Here is a 6,963-nt window from a genome sequence, read left to right as displayed (position 1 = left end):
ACCATTATCCTGGAGAGTTCAGGAATCAAAAGGACACTAATTTGAGTTTAACAACCATATATTTGGAATTAATTTTTTAAAAAAGGCTAACGGTATTCAGTGTCATGATCAGACCATTACATTCAGCAATTAACAGCATGGGTGCAAAAAAAAAAAACCTTAAAACCCTTTGCTGAAATGCTTTATACTTTCCACAGAACAGAAACTAAAATAACCTGTTATACAATTAGTCACAGATGCAGTCCTCACATTTTTTTCACCCAAACACATGAGTATTGTCTAAAACATGTCTTCTTTGTAGCAGCCAGGTCCAGCCACCACTGTGCTTGGCTGAGTTCACAAATCTGTTGTAACCTGTAGCTCCCCTGACATTTCTCTGGCTCTCCTCTCCCTGCTAAGCTTTTTGTTTCCTGGCAGTAATTAAAACCTTCTGCCACTGACAGAGCTACTGCTGCTGCTGGAATCACCAGAGCCACCTTGGTCTCATGGTTTGGCAAAGTATTGGCCTCTATCACCCTCGGGGCCAGAACTTCTGCCTGCAAAGTTTCCTCATTTCATTGGTTCAAAATATGAAGATTGGTTATTGCAACTGCCAAAATCACTGTAACTCCTGCCACCCCTCCAAACTGCCTCCATCATTACCAAATCCATTCTAGCCATCCCAGCTGCCACCATGTCTACCACCATCATGTCTGCCACCAAAGCCATTCTGGAGAAGTTTCCTCCATAGCCAAAATTATTATTCCCACCAAAACCACCTCTGCAACCATCACCAAAGTTTCCAGACCATTTTGGTCTCTTTGGCTGAACGAAAACACTAGCTGTCTCTTGCTTAGAGCTTTCCTTACTTCAGTTGCGGCCATTCAGAATATGGTATTCCTGAATGACAATCTTGTCTACCGAATCACGGTCATCAAAGATTACAAAAAGCAAAGCCTCTCTTCTTTCCACTACTTCGGTCAGTCAAGATTTCAGTCACTTCAGTGTTCCCATACTATTCAAAATAACCTCTTAGGTGATATTCTTTAGCATCTTCTTTAATGCACCAACAAAATGTAGCATGTTTTCAATTAAAATGTGATTTAAAAATTTTCTCAATAAGTATATCTGACCACAGATAGTAGTACAGATTATTCATTAGACAGGCTTCCATCTTTATGCAAATTCTGCATTAAAATTATAACTAGATCAACAAAGAGCATCTTCAAGTTTGAACATTCTCTATGATACAATTAACAGTTGTTTTTCTTTTTGGAATACAGCTGAATTTCTTAAAGGCACAGTCCCATTGATACTGTAACACATGGCATGAAAACATAGTGCTGGTTTCTTTAATTTTTCTAACAGGGTACCACTTCCCAATTGTCTTTTCCTATGGTCATCTAAGACTCTCTTATTTATGTTAATAGTGGGTGCCACTGCTGATAAGCTACTTGTAATAAATGAGTCAAACTTAAAGGCACAAATTCTGCAGATGGTGGAATAATTCAGTGGGATAATCTGCATAAGCAGATTCATATTTTAATAGAAAACATTTTAATTTAATGTTTGGCTTTGATCACTAGCTTACCGAACATCTCTAATTTTTTTCATCTAGTTTCCACTTTCTTTTTAATTAAAAATTGTACTGTGATTAGTGATTAATCCTTTTCCAAGTAGAAACATGATTATATTATGCTATGCTATATGGCACAGATTTCCCATTGTTATAATTTTACTCAGATATGTAGCTTTACTTACTCTGCTCACTTAGTGAAATACTGTTCAATGTGAGGGAAAAGCAAACAAGTCAATGTTAGCTTGTATTTTATTTATCTGAAAAGAAAGTGCAGGGTTTCTGGTCTGGCATGTAATGAGTTAGAAGTCACAACTCCATTTTAACAAGTAAGGAACTGAACAAACTGAAAAATCAACTCTTTTTGTACCTAGCCAAGAAGTAATGTCACAAGGCAAACTGCTGACCCCTAAATTGGAGAAAGAGAGAGGAGAAGACAGAGATTCACAACTCACTAGAGCAGAAATGCAGAAACAGAAATGTCTGAAGGAACTCGTGTCAGGGTAGGAAACCTGAACTGAACTGCTGGACATCTGAGAAAAGTCTTCCGCTTCCAGCTGGTGGAGAGGAAAAGAAATTACTCTGAAATACACCAGGGTGTTCTGTTCTTGTTAAGGCGGTCTGCCCTCAGGAGAAACTGTTTTACCAAAGGGTTAACTATTAGGGTTTCTTTCAGAGCCTAACCTAACTAGAGGAAGGGAATTACCCAATTCCAGCTCTGTGAAATGTTTATAAAGTGCTGAGAATGACAATTCCCCAAACTAGAATTCTACACCCTGTGAAATTATTATTCAAAAGTGAAGGAGAAATAAAAACTTAATCAAAAAAACAAAAATTGAGGGAATTTGTTGCCAGGAGATCTGCCCCATAAGAAATCTTAAAAGATATTCTTTACAGAGTAGGAAAATGATGTGAATCAGAAAGTCTGGTCAACAGAAAGAAAGGAAGGGCATCAAGGAAGAAATAAATGAAGGCAAAACAAAAAACTTATTTTTCTTATTCTTACTGATATATTAGATAACAATTGGTTCAAAATAATAGCATGAGTGAATGAGAGTATACATATATATGTATATACGATGATGTGTCCTTATATACAGGTGGATTGAATGACAGCCATGATACAAGGGATGGGGGGAGGAATTAGGAATATTTTGTTATAAGGGACTTTCACTATTCATGAAGCAGTATAATGTTATTTGACAGTGTACTTGAATTAGTTGTGAATTAATATTGTAAACACTGGGGCAATCAATAAAAAAGCAAAAAAAAGTACAATTGATATGCTAAGAAAGAAAAGAAAACGGAATCCTATAAAATTCTCAATTAAACAGAAAAGTTGTGGCAGGCAAAAATAGGAACAACACACAAGGATAATAAAAAGAAAACAGTAACAAATATGGTATATATTAATGCAACTATATTAATAATAACTTTAAATGCCAATGGTCTAAATAGGCCAATGAAAAGACAGAGATTGTCAGAATGGACCAAAAAACAAGACCTAACTAAACACTGTCTACAAGAAACCCACTTTAAATACAAACACACTTAGAGATTCAACATAAAGTAATAAAAAGTTACACCATGCTAACACTAATAAAAAAATGTCAGCATATCAGTTTCATACAGAACAGACTTCAGAGTAAGAAAATTATCAGGGATAAAGAAGGACTTCACGTAATGATAAAGGGGTCAATACTCTAAGATAATACAATAGTTCTTAATGTGTATGCGTCTAACAACAGTGTCAAAATACACAAGGCAAATCTAATAGAACTGCAAAGAGAAATACATGAATCCACTAATATAGCTGGGGACTTTAAGACTCCTCTTTCAGAAACTGGCAGATCCAACAGGCAGGACGTCAGTAAGGACACAGCTGAACTTAGAAGCACCATTGATCAACTGGATGTAACTGGCATCTATAAACTATTTTATCCAGCAATAACAGAGTACACATTCTTCTCAAGCTCACATGGAGCATTTACCAAGATAGACATTATTCTTGGCCATAAAACACACCTTAACAAATTAAAAACAAAATAGGACATACAACGTTTGCTCTCAAATCACAATGGAATTAAACTAGACATCAATAACAGGAAGGTTCTTCAAATACCTGGAGATTAAACAATACACTTATAAGTAATACATGGGCCAGAAAAGAAATTCCAAGAGAAATTTTAAATATTTTTAACTAAGTGAAAATGAAAATACAATTTCTTAAAATTAGTGGAATGCAGAAAAGCAGTGTTAGAGAGCAATTTATAGCAGTGAATGTACATATAAGAAATGAAGAAAGAGATCTAAAATCAATAATCTAAGTTCCTACCTTAGGAAACTAGAAAAAGAAAAGCAAATTAAATCCAAAGTAAGCAGACAAAATAAATAATAAAAATTAGAACAGAAATCAATGAATTTGAAAGCAGAGTATCAATAAAGTCAATAAAACCAAAAGCTGGTTCTTTGAAAAGATCAATAAAATTGACAAGCCTCTATTCAGGTTAACTAAGAGAGAGAGAGAAGACAAAAATTACTAATATCAGAAATGAAAGAGAGGCCATCACTATGGATCTCATGGACTTTAAAACAATAATAAAGGAATACAGTGAATAAATCTATGCCCACAAATTTGATAACCTAGATGAAATAGACCAAATCCTTGAAAGACACAATCTGCCAAAACTCATACAAGAAGAAATAGACAACCAAAATAGTACTATATTTATCAATGAATTCGAGTCAATAATTAATCTGACTCCTTCCAAAGATGTGAGCACCAGGCCCAAATGGGTTTACTGGTGAATTTTACCAAACATGTAAGAAAAAATATACCAATTCTCTACAATCTCTTCCAGAATTAAAAGCAGAGAGAATACTTCCTAATTCATTCCATAAGGCCAGAATTATTCTAATGCCATAACCAGGGAAAGATATTACAAGAAAAGAAAACTATAGAACAATATCTCTTATGAACATATCTGCAAAAATACTAAACAAAATTTTAGCAAATTGAATTGAATGTATAAAAAGAATTATACACCAAAACCAAGTCCAGAACCAAGTTTGACTTACCCTAGATATGCAAAGCTGGTTCAATAGCATTCATGTACAGGAAGACTCAATATTGTCAAGCTGTCAGTTCTTCCCAACTTGATCTAAAATAGTCAATGCAATCTCAATAAAAATCCCAGCAAGTTATTTTGTGGCTATCAACAAACTTATTCTAAAGTTATTATGAAGAGGCAAAAGACCCAGAATAGCCAACTCAACATGGAAGATGAACAAAATCAGAGGACTGACACTACCCATCTTCAAAAATAATAACTTGAATAAGAATTACTATAGAGCAGTGCATCAAGTACTCAGGACAGTAATCATGACAAAAGAACAAGCAAAGAGATCAATGGAATGGGAATTCAAAATGGTACAGACACTGTAGAAGACAGTTTGGCAGTTTCTTATAAAATTAACATACTCTCACCATACCACCCAGCAGTTGTGGTCTTTGGTATTTATCCTAGTGAATTAAAAACTTATGTCCACAGAAAAAGCTGCACAATGATGTTTATAAAAGCTTTATTCATAATTGCCAAAACTTGGGAGCAACTAAGATATAAATAGGTAAATGGACAGTCTGTAGTACATCCAGAAAATGGAATGTTTTTTAGCACTAAACAGAAATAAGCAATCAAGTCATGAAAATACTGGAGGAAATTTAAATGCAAATTACCAAGTGAAAAGATACATACTGTATGATTCCAACTATGTAGCATTCTGGAAAAGGTAAAACTATGAGGACAGTAAAAAGAACAGTAGTTGCCAGGGTTTGGTGGGGGGCATGTATGGAGGGATGAACAGGCATAGCATGGAGGGTTTTAAGGCAGTGAAACTATTCTGTATGATGTGACAATGACAAGTCCATATCATTATACATTTGTCCAAACTCACAGAATGTACACCAAGAGTGAACCTTAATGCAAACTGTGGAATCTGTAGGTTCATCGATTGTCACAAATGTACCACTGTGGTGCAGAATATCGATAGTGGGACAGTTGTGTATGTGTGGGGACAGAAGGTGTCTGGAAACTCTCTATACTTTCCACTCAACTTTCCTGTGAACCTAATACTGCTTTAAAAAATAAATATATATTTTTTAAAAAGCACATCAAAGTTTATACAGAGCATACGTATTTGGCTGGTTCATTTCCACAGAGGAAATATGTATGGTGCTCAAAATCCGTTTCTTATACATTTATTCGTTAATTCAATCAACAGATACTATTTTCTTTGGATGACAACTTTTATATGCAATAAGTTGAAACCCCTTTAAATTAATAGGAAGAACTATCTTCCCCTCATACTGTTTTTCACATTAGGCTCGTGATCCATGTATCCAAGAAGAATCCCCAGCCTGTGAGAAAGATGCTAAGCCAAACAAGGATGACATAAGTAAAATCGCAGGTCTCTGTTGCAGAGACAACCATGCTCAAGGCTAGTGTAAATCATAATACGAAGTGAGAAAAGTTTTTGAACAGTAATCTCTGGCTCTGACCTTCTTGATTTCCACACCCTTCTACTCATCTAAGTATATGTTTATCAGTGGGTCACTGTCTTAGTCACTTGGGGCTGCTGTAACAAATTGCCACACACTAGGTGACTTGGAAACATCTGAAACTTATTTCTCACAGTTCTAGATGCGGGAAGTCCCAGATCAGGGTGTCAGCACAGTCAAGTTCTGATGCAGACCCTCTTCCGGGCTGCAGACTGCTGACTTCTTGTATCCTCACTAGGCAGAGCCCAGAGAAAAGAAGCAAGCTCTCTTGTGGCTCTTATAAGGGCACCAATCTCACACATGAGGACTCACCTCATCTAATTCTAATGACCTCCCAAAGGTCCTGCCTCCTCGTACCATTACATCATGGGCTAGAGTTTCAACAGAGGAATTGGGGGGGGGGCATGAACGTTCCTTCAGTCCATAACAGTCACCAAAACATAACCATCTTGCTTATCATAGTTATTGTGGAATTGTGTACTTAATATTGGGGAAACTTTATTTCTATTCTGTTTTGTGCGTTGTCTATTTTTTTTAGCTTGCAGAGTTTAATAAGTCAGTAAAAAGTATAAAATTACTTCATATTCCTATATGAAAAAGCATAAAATTATTTCATATTTTCCATTCTTGTGGGAAATGGGAAATAATAGAGAAATATATTAAAGAGGCTTTTGAAAATTCCTTTGCACAGTAACAACAAATAGAGAGAATACATTAAGAGAAGTGAAATCCTAATCTATACCTGGAAGCAATAAGCCCTGACCTGGCCCCACAGAAAGCGGCTGCTTATATTTCAAGTGAGAAAGCTGTCTTTTGATCTCTGTAGAAGGTATATCTTTTGACCTCAGTA

General features: G+C 35.6%; 1 pseudogene; it reads right to left on the bottom strand.

Annotated features, from left to right (window-relative positions):
• Positions 1-420: 420 nt before the first annotated feature.
• LOC102545215 (heterogeneous nuclear ribonucleoprotein A1-like 2) lies at positions 421-1,039 on the bottom strand (annotated as a pseudogene).
• Positions 1,040-6,963: the final 5,924 nt, after the last annotated feature.

The sequence above is a fragment of the Vicugna pacos genome, chromosome 3 (genome assembly GCF_048564905.1).
Source record: "Vicugna pacos chromosome 3, VicPac4, whole genome shotgun sequence".
Taxonomy (NCBI): domain Eukaryota; kingdom Metazoa; phylum Chordata; class Mammalia; order Artiodactyla; family Camelidae; genus Vicugna; species Vicugna pacos.
This window is presented reverse-complemented; position numbering and strand designations above follow the sequence as displayed.